At 35.6% G+C, this 13,974-nt stretch overlaps 1 protein-coding gene and 1 non-coding gene across 2 annotated transcripts in view; one reads left to right on the top strand and one right to left on the bottom strand.

Annotated features, from left to right (window-relative positions):
* The window catches only part of LOC124366408 (rho guanine nucleotide exchange factor 16-like), a 94,384-nt gene extending 88,687 nt beyond the window's left edge, over positions 1-5,697 (bottom strand). Inside the window, exon 1 of the mRNA XM_046822936.1 lies at positions 5,546-5,697. The gene's annotated coding sequence lies outside the window, so the exon portion shown is untranslated. The remainder of the gene's footprint in view (positions 1-5,545) is intronic.
* A 2,496-nt stretch (positions 5,698-8,193) lies between these two features.
* On the top strand, positions 8,194-8,265 carry Trnam-cau. The gene has a single exon. It is a non-coding gene; the product is annotated as a tRNA-Met (tRNA).
* Positions 8,266-13,974: the final 5,709 nt, after the last annotated feature.

The following is a 13,974-nucleotide window of genomic DNA, read 5'->3' as shown; positions in this document are numbered from 1 at the left end:
TATAGGCTATTTTTTAATTAAAAAATTATGTATTTTTTTTTTTTTACATTTAAGTTATATATTTTTATGCAGTTTTTTCTGAGTACACCCTAAACATTGCAGAGTGGGACCATGATAGGGCTAGGAGATATGTTAAAAATACATAACAATACAACTATGAGGGATAGAACTTTTTATGATTATATTTTAGTTCAGGATCTCAGAGAGTATAAATACACAAAGTTTTAACCAAATCTGAACTTCCAGTTAAATAACTCTGGTTCTTTTCTACGTACAGACACAATAATACTGAAATTATGTGATACCAACCATTATACAAATAATCGTCATATTAAAACAATAGAACTTTTTTTGAGTACTTTATCTTAGTTATATAACAATATATTTAACAACATTTAATGAAGTAAAGCAATAGCAGTGCAAAAGACTATAAACACCAAAAAACTCCGGCCTAAGAACGTAGCCAGGAAAAAGTTTTGGGGTGTCCAGACAATTGATATTTTTCCCATAGTGGACAGAGAGTAAGGCTCCTTTTTGTTCCTTAAAAAGTTCTTAACCCGTTTCTTTGTTGGGAGCGATCTGTCATAAGTACATGTCAGTAATACCGAAACAATAATAGTGGTTTACAAAAAAATTAATTGAAGAAAATGAAAATTTTAAGGGGGTCCGGATCTCTCTTGGACTGCTTTGCTAGCTACGCCCTTGCCCCGGTCGTACTTTTTTAAAAACATTTTAAAGGATAAATATTGTTACTAAATTCAATTTAAGACATCAAATGACTTTGTTCCAATCCTTGTATCTCAAGACGTGTTGTATTAATGCACACAAACTAAAAATACCCTCGTCTTGGTTATTAAATGACCGCTGGGTAAATATCCAATTTTAATTCACCATCTCGCTGGGTATTTACCCAGCCCTTAATTACTACATACAATACGAATTTTAAAACGACAACGTTGGTATTTGCTAACAATGTAAACACGGACATATCGTCTTCCTATATAAAGCATGGATTTATTTAAAATACCCGAGTTAGAGAACGTTATTGTCTGTGGCCGGCTGTGTGTCCAGTCGGAGGATGTAGTGTTTTGCAGAGAGTTAATGTTGGGCAATAAAACGTTAACGGGTTTCCGTTCACGTCTTATTTCATCAACTAACGTAATTACATGGTTCATTCATAACTTGTCACTGTTACTGCTAGTCTAAAGGCCATGTCACACTGCCGTGGCGTCGCGTCCGTCCATCCATAGTATGAACGTCCGCGTATGCCGCGACGGTCTCGAATCCCGTCAAACTACCAGACACGCGTCCGCGTCCACGGCCAACGCCACGTCTTTCTAGGAGTTTCTTATGGATTTCAACTACTTTGAATTTGTTTAGTTATACACTGATAGTGGAATTAATAGTTTGTTATAGCTCTACAAAATTAATTTATTGTTCTGGAGCGTATTCATTAATAATTATTATTATAAAAATTATATTTTCATTATTGCATGTAATACTATTTCTATTATGAACTTAGTAATTAGGGCATTCAATACTTTGATATACCTCTTTAAAACTATTGGTTTTTATATATAAGATGCACTTGAAAGGATTATTTTGTAATTTTTGTGTTGGTGTTTTCAGTTTTGTAATAAGTCTTTATGTTTTTAAAATAAGGCCTATTTAATTTTGTTATATATCAAACATAATATGAAAAATAACAAATAAAATGATTGCATATAAACATGACACCAGAGTATTCATTAACCCTAGAACTGGCGGTCATTTCATCCTGGAGTGTCGGGCTGTTTTAGAGCTTTGCGCAAGGGTTTTTTAAACAAATTATTAAAAATATAAAATAAAAGGGTAGGCAGGCAGTGGCAAGAGCGCGTGGTGCCCTGGTGAGAGGGTTGGGGAGGTGCTTTATGCGCATGCGCGAGCCTTCGTAGCATCGCCGACGTCGGCCAAGGATCGCTCCAGCCGCATAGCGCAGCAGACGGTGGCCGACGCGACGAACGTTGCGCCACGTCGGTTATGTCAGTGTGACTTGTCCTATTTGACAACATGGTTAGCGATTATTTTAAAAATCCATCCGCAGATGGACGGACGCGACGCCACGGCAGTGTGACATGGCCTTAGTCTAATAGCCAGCTGCGCTATGTGGATATCCCAGGTCAAGACAATCTAAATACAGACGTCTCCCGACAATGTATATAGTAGGGGTTCGGACGTCTGGATTTATATTGTCTTGGTTGGATTTGGATTATCTCTAATCTGCATATCTTGGCCTCACCGAGTTCACTTTGTTGCCGATGGAGTTTGGCGGTTTGAGCTTGTAAAAGAGCAGTAAATAACCACCCCGTGAAAAATATACGTTAAGGTTGTGATTTAATAAAACTTTTCTCCTTACAATTCCAAACTTATATATTCTACAACAGTACTCTCATACCTATTTTGTATATAAAATGTGTTTTAATCGGATAACGAAGATTCCGAGTTATGAATTTTCAAACTTGTAATTTGATTGAAAAGCGCCAAAAACCGGCACCCTTCTTTGTTGTTATCGTTATAAAAACTAGAACTTACTGTTTATAAATTACTTGCCTCATATGTCCAAAATTCAGAAATAAACAAGCTATATATTAATGTAACGCCCGTTGTAATCGCTTTACTAGTTGGTTTGTGGTGAACTTTCAAATTCTATACGTTTTGATCGGAGAGTAGTTATTGCCGACTCGCTTTGAACTGTCTTTCAGTGAAACTTGATTAATCTTATCTGTATTCCATAGGCTACTCCATTATTGAGAAGTTACGAATACATTGTAATATTATCAAAAATAAATCACATTATATTCTATTCTATTCATTTGTTTCTCTGTCCTGGGAACCGATGCCCATTAGGGATTATATTCTTCCAGCTCTGCAACGCCCTCCCATTCCTACACTCTGTCCTGGGAACTGATGCCCCTAAGGGATTATATTCTTCCAGCTCTGCAACGCCCTCCCATTCCTACACTCTGTCCTGGGAACTGATGCCCCTAAGGGATTATATTCTTCCAGCTCTGCAACGCCCTCCCATTCCTACACTCTGTCCTGGGAACTGATGCCCCTAAGGGATTATATTCTTCCAGCTCTGCAACGCCCTCCCATTCCTACACTCTGTCCTAGGAACCGATGCCCATTAGGGATTATATTCTTCCAGCTCTGCAACGCCCTCCCATTCCTACACTCTGTCCTGGGAACTGATGCCCCTAAGGGATTATATTCTTCCAGCTCTGCAACGCCCTCCCATTCCTACACTCTGTCCTGGGAACTGATGCCCCTGAGGGATTATATTCTTCCAGCTCTGCAACGCCCTCCCATTCCTACACTCTGTCCTGGGAACTGATGCCCCTAAGGGATTATATTCTTCCAGCTCTGCAACGCCCTCCCATTCCTACACTCTGTCCTAGGAACCGATGCCCATTAGGGATTATATTCTTCCAGCTCTGCAACGCCCTCTCATACCTACACTCTGTCCTAGGAACCGATGCCCATTAGGGATTATATTCTTCCAGCTCTGCAACGCCCTCCCATTCCTACACTCTGTCCTGGGAACTGATGCCCCTGAGGGATTATATTCTTCCAGCTCTGCAACGCCCTCCCATTCCTATACTCTGTCCTGGGAACTGATGCCCCTGAGGGATTATATTCTTCCAGCTCTGCAACGCCCTCTCATACCTACACTCTGTCCTAGGAACCGATGCCCATTAGGGATTATATTCTTCCAGCTCAGCAACGCCCTCCCATTCCTGTACTCTGTCCGTGGAACCGATCCCCCTGAGAGATTATACACCCAACTCTGCAACGCCCTCCCATTCCTGTACTCTGTCCGTGGAACCGATCCCCCTGAAAGATTATACACCCAACTCAGCAACGCCCTCCCATTCCTGTACTCTGTCCGTGGAACCATGCCCCTGAGAGATTATACACCCAACTCTGCAACGCTCTCCCATTCCTATACTCTGTCCTAAAAGCATGACCCCTGAGGGAGTACTGACCTCGCCAGCCCAACCGCACTCACATTCATAGCCCCAATGGCTGGCTGGACTACTCCGTCAAACATCGACTATACTCCCAGAGTTGATTTATCAATCTCTTTAATTTTTATTACATGTGTGTTAGTGTTATTACGAATGCAATCTTCATAACAATAAAAAAGTGTGCCCAAATATGATTTATTAATGAAACAGTAAAACAAACCTGTAAGTATAAAGGACTACAGTTTCCTCCGTATTAACCGACAATCTCCAAACCGGCGACGTTTTAACCGTTCCCTCTTTTCAAAACATAGTTTATTTAACCGGCCTCTTTTTAATAAGATGTCGTTTTAAATCTGTCGTGCTTGACCGGAAATGAATGACTACGATGTTCAACTTTGATGAAAAATTACTTTAGGAATTTCGTAAAATTAGTTAATAGAACCATATAGTTTGCTGCCTTTTTCCCCATTGTTGACTCGGGGCAATCTCTAGTCGGGTTGGGCGGCCAGCCGTGTTGGTGTGTAGGCCTATACAGAGTGTTTACAAAAGGGTGTCACAGACTTATGTGACTGATAGCACTCGTGATTCCAAACAAACAATGTCCTGTAAACATTGACCGAGAAATGCGTCGTTTAGACGCTTGCTGCCATTTTATATTTGTTACAAACAATTATTATCTCTAGAACTACAGATGGCAAAATTTGCAAATATGAGAAAACTTAAAATTTTAGATTTCGGGGGTGATAGGACGTAATCGAGAAAAAAATCATGACTTAAAAGTAGATCTACGCTAGAATCTTTACACTATACATGTTTCACTCTCCGGAACTTGTTTATAACTATTTAAGAACGGCATCTATTTCTGTAATGGTTCTATGGGATTGCCTAAATATAAAAAACATATCAGTTAGTACCGTACATCACAAATATACTCCACGTAAGATACACTAATGACAGTTGTTTACTACGTCATCACTTAATAACGGTTATTCCTAACGATAAAATGGTAACAGTTTGTGGTAAAAAGAAATTTGTTTTGTACAAATTTCATTTTTGGTTTGAAAAATCAAAATGTAGCGCTTTCCTACCTTTTTATAATGAATTTTGTTGAGTTCCACACATTTGAATGGTAAATAACATCACTAAAACAGGAATTAGAACCCGCGGGTTTGCTGAGTTAACCTATGAACACATTGTCATGATCGCATTGACCGATTGACGTTCGTGTTGGTATTAATTAAATTATAAGTGGCTAGTCTGAGTAAATAAAAATACACCAGGGTGTAAAATTCACACAGCAAATTTTAAAAATGAAGTGTCATAAACAACAGCGAGATAGGTGGAATTAAAATGTGATGAAGATTCTTGAATAAGATTTTTTGCAAGCAAACTGCAATATAATTGGCTCAAGCTGAAATAAATCAGCTGATAAAAGCAGAAACAAGTTTAGGAAAAAAAACTACTGTAAATGGAACATGGCTATATTATTAAACGGAACAAAACTATTTTTTGCAAGCTCCGTAATCTAGAAGGCTTACCTTGCTATTTTACGTTCACGACAATCCAAATCTAGTAGCACGCAAACTTCACTTCACCACCAAACATAACCTATAAACAATTACAACTCCCGCCAGTCCGCCGCGCCAAGCGTGTACTACGATCGCCTTACCCTCCAGTCTGAAATGAAACTGAAGGTCAAATTCCCATAGTGCGCCCTCCCTCCACCCTCCCCACACTCTCCAACGTATCTAGTGACTAACGTGATGGGGGTTGTAAACAAAGACATCGTCCTCTTGTCTGTCTAGCAGCTGACAAGATGATTTCCGCTTCTGTTCTAGCCGCCCGCCTAACCTAACCTTATCTTCGATCCTGATTTGGGAAGGGTTTGATGTCATCTCGGCAAGCTTTGCGGTGAATTATCAGATCGAATGTTTGTTTATTCTTCTCATTGTAATCTAGACTGATCTTTTCAAGGTTGGCGCGGACAAAAACTTTCCACTCCAATTATGAAAGTGTTTGTTGCTCTGATGAGTTTGTGAATGGAAAAATGTAAACTGGTACTCGTTTCTTGTAACACTGGATTTTATGGATAGTTAGAATTTATACGAATAAAATAGTAAATGGTACGGTAAATGTTGCAAGTGAAGACTGAACTAAATGTAAACAACATTCTTGATTCTGTAATTAAGAATGCGACCGCGATTGAGTATGACACAACCTTGTAATTTATACAGGTCATGTCTTTACTTTTACAGCTGATTATTTATTTAATTTGACTGAATTTTATGGTATCAAGAGATCGCACCGAATTGGATTGTTACAATTAATACAAAACTTATGCTAAGGCAAGCGTGCATGTGCATAAAAAACCTAGAAGAAACCGTTTTATATTTCAGCAAAACAATTTCGTTTTTTATACTGTCCAATTTTCACATTCTAAGCCAGCTAGACCTTATCAATAATAAAAATAACTAATAAATGTCTGACTTACATATAACTTGTTACTCCACTTGTTCGTAGTGGTAAGATTAATTACCATTAAGATTAATTACATTAAACGTTGTGAACTGATATGGTTTAGTTATATTATCTTTAATGAAACTTTCATACGCCTATCCCAACAGTTTTTTTAGGTTCAAAGTCTAAGAAAGATGTTAGACCAATAACAATTTGGTCGTTAGATAATTCTAAGAATTAAAGTGGTGACTTTTGTTATCAGTGGATAAACCAATCAGTTAAGATGAAAGTAAATACATGATTGATTAAAAACGCTACTTCTCATATAAGGACTTCGAAGGAATATAGATTTTAGTAACCACATCCATCTACAACAAAATTTGTGTATTCGGTATGGATTATGCATTTTCAAGCATGTAATTCGTGAGTTACCTAAAAATACCTGAATGATATGTTACCAAAATTTCAATTCCATTTATTATATTTTTAATAAAGAACACAAATTTTAGTAACACTATTATTATTACGTATATACAGTTTTAAAAACTAAACAATGTAAAAATCCAAAATTATTTAGAGATATGAATATATTAATTCAAATTTAGGAAAAAGCGAATTTACTCGAGTTTTTTTTAATCGTAGTAGCCAAACTTGTAATTACAATTTAATATGCAATAGCTTTTGTATACAATATTCAGACTGCATTATAATTAAAATCGGAATATTAGGTCATTGTAAATTTTGAAATCGTTGTAAAATTATTGATCATAATTTTTGAAGAAAACTATAAATGCTTTAAAAACTTAAAACTTACCTGGTCGCCAACTAAATTATATGTACCAAATTTTTGAAAATTGGTTAATCAGTAAATCACGATGCAGCGTTTACGCCCACACAGGCACACATAGTGCCTATATATTCTCTTAAACCCCACGTTTTTACTCAGGTGTTTCTAGAACTGGATACTTCGATTAAAAAAATAATTAACTTTATTGGATCATCTCATTACTTTATCCTATATCACATAGGAGAGAAAGTAAACGCATCACATAAGTTTTAGAACAACCTAATCTACTTATTATCTGCCAGACAGGAAATATCATACAGGCTGTGCGTGTGGGAGCTCACAGAACAATGACATGCAATTTCGGTTATGTAAGCTTTAAGCATATATAAATAAATACATTATTAATTAGATCTTGCTTATTGTACTAATTTCACATCTAATACAGTAGTTTTATCAGTGAACACAAGTACTCAATGAAAACGTGCCATTTATTTGACAGCAATAATTATAGACTATTTTAAAAATGATACAGAATCAGAAATATTTATTTATACACTTATATTTGATCTTAGAAGTTGAATGGTACTGCAATAGTTTTTTCGTTTTCTTCCACAATTTTAATGTCTAATTATTAAAAAACGAACCTACGCAATTTATTCATTTAAAATTATTTACATATCATTAATATTAGATCTTACTTTCTTATACGATAGAAGTCAATTTATTTACCTATGTGAATTTATCAACTGAGAATGTAACCAAAACAATTAGTTGTTAAAATATGGATATACGTTATAGGCTCGTTTTACGTTTCAATATCGCAAAAGAAAGATATCTGAATGAAATAAAAATAAAACTTGATTTGTTGTAAATATTAAAAAAAAGAATCCACAGCATTTCACTCCTACTTGGATGTGTTTAATTTCAGCCTCATAGCGCGAGAGCAGAGTGGCGCAGTGGAAGCGTGCTGGGCCCATAACCCAGAGGTCCGTGGATCGAAACCACGCTCTGCTATTATCTTTTTATACCGACAATAACCGCATATCGTCTCTTTCTATTTAAAATCTATTTGACTAATAACATGTAATTTTAATTCTACATTTCTTATCTGTACGGCTTTAAAATCTGTATTATTTCATAATGATATAGAACAAAATATACCTATTGGTGTTAAGAATGTCTTATTTTTGTTTATTCGAAATTAGTATTTTTCAAATCATATCAATCATGTAGGATTTATATAAAAACTTAACTTTAAAATTATGTGTTTCGTTCGTTTCAGGATTTTATTTTAATATACATAGCAAAAATTTAAAATAATTCATTTTTTCTTCTTTTCTACTTGTGACTTTTTTTTTTTTCCTTTTGATTTAGCGCTGACCAAATCTCAAATGAAAATCTATGTTTTGAAAAAGAAGATTGGGTTTCCTGCAAAACGTAATTTAGTAGAAATGCAATGCTTTTTGATAATTGTTAAATGTTTAAGATCCCCCACTGTCCATAATTTGAGAAAATTTTGTAAAATATTGGTTTAATTGAAACTGTCTTTTTAATAGCTATTGCGTGGTGTGTAAAAAATCAAAACGTATACACTGACTAAATCTTAATTGCAACCCTTATTTTGGGGAGTTTATTAGACCGTGGCTCAAAATTGAACAGGCATTTTAAACTATCTTGAGAGAAATCATGCAAATCTATGTTTAGTAAGTAGTCTTAACTTTTTCTAAATTAGTGTAAATAACGGCATTTTTATTTTTTGTGACCTTCTATGAAGATATAGCTGAAATTGACGCTACAGCATAGGAAGACATAAGTGCTTTTGTTCAATGTTTTGTTTAAAAACCTATGGTTCGAAGTAGTGAGGTATTCATACAATAGATTCATAAATGTGGTAACATTAGTGCCTTTTTGCAACCTTTATTTCAGACAATTTGAAGGTCAAGGTTAAATGTTTCAGTAACAACGCAGTAAGTAGAACATTTCACGGAACAATTTTACATCCAGTAAGAATTGGAATAAAAAACGTACGAGACAAGTAAAATTAAATCTATAGTGACAACAATTCACCAGACTGGAAAAGCTCACCCTTTTCTTGTAAACGTATTTTCAACGATATAATAAAACAGAAACTTTAGCAGCTGCGCACCTTTTCTATTATGACCTAAAATTATGACTAATTAATAAATCTAAAATAAATATATCATAGAGAATCTGATATAATAAATACAACTTGCCACACAATTATATCAAAGAAACTTGTAACTTTTGTCAAAGAATTCACATCGTCAATGCTATTTCGAAGTAGAAGTAGAAGTGGATTGTATTTATTTCCTCAAAATACAATACATATTTACAGGTAATTTGTTTTATATAAAAAAGAATTAAAAATAACACTCAATTGTTTTGCTGCTTCGTTTATTGTAGGCTACATAAGCCCTATTTACTAATAAACTGAAATTGAACATATCAAATTTACACAATGACAGTTTACTTTAATAGTTTTAAAAATAGAGCCTCCAAGGATATACCTGTTTGGTGGCTCCCTCATTTCATTACAATAAAAGATACAGTGTACAAAAATCCATCCTCAGAATAACATAAAAATAAAACTCAACCTCTCGCTCAAAAACAAACACAAAAAAAACGCATCAACCATATGTTTAAATTGTGCCATATAATGTAAACTAAAAAAACTGTATATATAAATATACACACACACACATACAGGGTGTGAAAAAATCCCGCACGGGCTTGTTCCACTTTTTGAAGTAACTACTATTTTATGTCAGAGGGATGGCCCACATGGAGTCAGAAGGAAATCTTAAACGACAGCATAGGTCGAGTAGTATATCAAATTAAAGGTCTTTATTAGTAGAGTACAGTTGCCGCAAATCCGACCTCAAAGGGTTCACTCTTTAAAAAATTACGCTGGTTTAAAGTTTTAAACATTTACAATATAGGTCTTGTTCTAGATGGTTCAATTATCTTGTCTTGGCTCAAGTTATGAAAGTTAAACTTTATAAATGAATACTGGACTTAAGAAATAGTTTTTAAGGTAGTATACATCCAATGGAGGATGGTCTAGAAGGAGTTTTTAACGTAAGCATAGCCCAAGATTTACAAGGGGTTTTTAGCAGAGATGAATGCTTAAGGGAAAAACATTGTACCAGTTATTATAATAGAAAGTTCTTATTTTTTAAGTTGGGCTTTGGATTTGATGTATATCTTACATTAAACTTTAAATCTATCTTACACCTTGAGCTATGCTTACATTAAAGTGTTTGCCGAACTCCTTGTAGACCATCCTCCAATGGATGCGAAGAGTCACTAACGTGATGGCGTCATTAGTGACAATGACGTGTATCCTTTTAGAAGGACAATCAAGTTCCTTTTTATTGCGGTTCTATATTGACACCATCAAGCCCCGCGGGGAGTTTTCATGTTGTTGGCCAGATTTTCGCGATTCAATTGCAAGCAAATAATCACAAAATTTTGTTTTGGTTTCAAACCTATCTTTATGTAAACTACATTCTAGGCGCTTTATGCAAAACTGTACGTATTGTGATTTACGTAGTTGTTGTATTGGTTTACTCTATTTTGCAGCATAGTACTCCGCTTTGTTATTCGGAAAAAACGTCTGAGGTTCTGAGCAAAGCGGTATGAAATAAACATCAATTTGCTTATTCTACTAGGAAGGGATGTGGAGATAAAGGCAAAAAAAAGGCTTTTACCCTAATTGGTTTTCATAGTCGAAAATAAAAAAAAATATGGAAACTAGTTATTTTTGGGGTGTTTACCCAATTTTGGGAGTACCTACTTTTATGCAACAATCACAATTTTAACACTCACTGTCCCATGGGAAAATCCATGGTTAGGATATTTACACTGAAGGAAACAGGATATTTCCCCGGACATTTGTCACCGTTCAGCGATACAAAAAATTATTAACACTACGTTTCGAGATCTGCAATCTGATCTCTTCTTCACGTAAATAACTAACCTGACACATAATTACAAAACTAGGTTAAAATACAAAAGAATACTAGAGCATTGTGACACGTATAAGTCAGGAATCACAACTACTATGTTGTGTGACAACATCACCAACTCTAAAACGTGGACTTATTAAAAACAAAACACAAAACTAATTATTCAAACTGAACTACAGAATGCAGGTCACGATAGGTATGTATTCAGTGACCTACTAACTACGACTTAGTTCAGTTTGATTAATTAGTGTTGTGTCTTTCTTTTTATTAAGTGCATGTTTTAGAGTTAGTGAAGTTGACACACAACATGGTGGTTGTCATTCCTGCCTTATGCGTGTCACAACGTTCTGGTATGATTTGTTTATTTTAACCTAGTTTGTAATTATGTGTCAGGTTAGTTACTTACCTGAAGAAGAGATCAGATTGCAGTTCTCGAAACGTAGTGTTAGTGATTTTTTGTATCACTGAAAGATGGTGAATGTCCGGAAAAATCCTGTTTCCTTCACAATCCTTTCCGTCGCCAAAAAGAAACTTCAAACCAAAGATATTTAGGCTGCCTCTTGTAGAGTAACACAGACTCATGGGGCTGAAAATGTATGTACATAAGTGTTATATCCCATTCACTTTCATCTAAATTTCTGCAACTTTTTTAAAAACAAAATTTTCCTTGCACAGTTACTAAGCTGTACATTAAATTATTTAAACTTTACGCTACATGAATTAAAAAACATACAATGACTCGTAAACTCAAATCGTACCATGGAGAAATGAATGGAACTTGTACTCATTGCGATCTGAAATATCGCGTATTTTCCAACACTATGACTGTGAATTGTAGGTAAATTATGATCTAACAGAAACTCGACTAAAACCCTATTTAGGAAGAATCCCGTGTGGAAATTGAAAGAAACATGTCCTGTATTAAGACGTCGATTTTCTCGCAATCGGCAGATGCAGAAACAGGAAGAGGAGATATCCGTGATTGTAACAGCTGTTCGGGGACATCCTCCCAGATGTGCGGTTCTCTGGAGGGCGAAAGACCGAGGGTGTGAATCTCCGCATCTGTCCACCCCCGCACCCCCGACACCCCAATAACACCCGTGACGGCGGTCTGTTCGACACGCAGCCGCTGTCCCCAGGCACGCGCGCCTTGGGTTGGGCGATCCATAAATAACAAATCCGCGTCCTCGTAAAATAGGACTTCTCAGTCCCGTAACAAATGTTTTGAGGATTTGTGTCGTTCTAGAAGTGGAGTCAGTAAACTACTTCGATTATCTCAATCAGTCTAAAAAATTATTAGAGTTTTGTTAATACAATCAATTTTATTTTCTTCAAGAATACACGTAATCACATCTTCAAAATTCCAAGGGATGCTCCTTGATCGAAAGCTGGCTTGGAATGGGCACACTGACCACTTTTGTGCCAAAATCTGCTTAGGGAGTTTTGTTCTGAGGTCTTTGGCCAAATACTGCCCTAGTCAGTACTGATTACGACCCCCACATGGCCTACGAAGTGGTCCTTAGTGGACAGGGACGTAGCCAGCGAGGGGGCAAAGGGGTCCGGATCCCCCCAAATGTTCAATTCTTTAAAGTACTTTTTCAGTAAACCATTATTATTATTTAAATAATTCAGTATTACTGACATGTACTGCTAAAAGATCGTTCTAAAAAAAATTTAAAAAAAAAAAAAAAAAAAAAAAAAATACGGGCAAGGACTTTTTAAGGAACAATTGTTCACAAGTGACTGGTTCGTTAATATTAAAAAAACGCTCCTTCCGAAAAACTATATACTAGCAGTTCGGAACGCAGATGCCTAACCGACTGGTAAATAAAAACTGGGCCAAATTTAGATTTGGAACACATGTGGGGGGTAAGGGTTGTTACAATGTACTGAATATTACCAAATCGTCGGAAAAACTACATTGCATTTAAGTGCGAGGCGAAATTGAGCGTGGAATATTCTATCGAGCCCCGCAATAGAACTTTTGAGACTAGAATCGAACGATACTTTTCATTACGATGTAAGAAAATCCTCGAAAAGTTTTCAAAATATTATGTAATATTCAAAAGTCTAGTAATTATTCTTCCACAAGGAAACGTAACATTGATTCATCATTCAATCATTCATTCAATTGATTCATTCATTGAATTCATTTTGGTGTTAAAACAAGCTGTTTGAACCTAGAACTGTCAAAGCAAATGACAGGATAACACTGGAATTTAAATTGTTCATTCAGGTAAATAAATGTTAAACAGGGAAAGTAATTTTTGGAAAAGTGAAAACCAGCTGGCAGCTACGAGGGAAACGATGACTTTCGCTGATCTCAGCTGTAGTGGAAAGTAACCTATTATTATACAGAGTGACGAAAAGAATATTACTACTATACAACAGTACGGTACTGTAAAAACTTTAAGGTAGTTTGGTTGTTAAATTCATTGTTGCTATTTACAGAATAATGTCATACCGTATGTTCTGAAATGATTTTTAAAATAATAAGTATATTTTGTCATGGATTTCTCGTTTAATTAGCATTTCCATTTGGATTGTTAAAATAAATAAACAAGAAAGTTATAGAAAATTGCGTAAGATTAGGCTTGCCCAAATTTATGTTATGATTTTTGGAGGGTTGAGTTAAAATGATCAACAATAATATCGGTTGGAATGTTGTACAGAATTTCAAAAACAGTGAAAAATACAAGATGGCAAACTCCATTATTACATTCCACACTTATTG

Source organism: Homalodisca vitripennis, chromosome 7 (assembly GCF_021130785.1).
Source record: "Homalodisca vitripennis isolate AUS2020 chromosome 7, UT_GWSS_2.1, whole genome shotgun sequence".
Taxonomy (NCBI): Eukaryota; Metazoa; Arthropoda; class Insecta; order Hemiptera; family Cicadellidae; genus Homalodisca; species Homalodisca vitripennis.
This window is presented reverse-complemented; position numbering and strand designations above follow the sequence as displayed.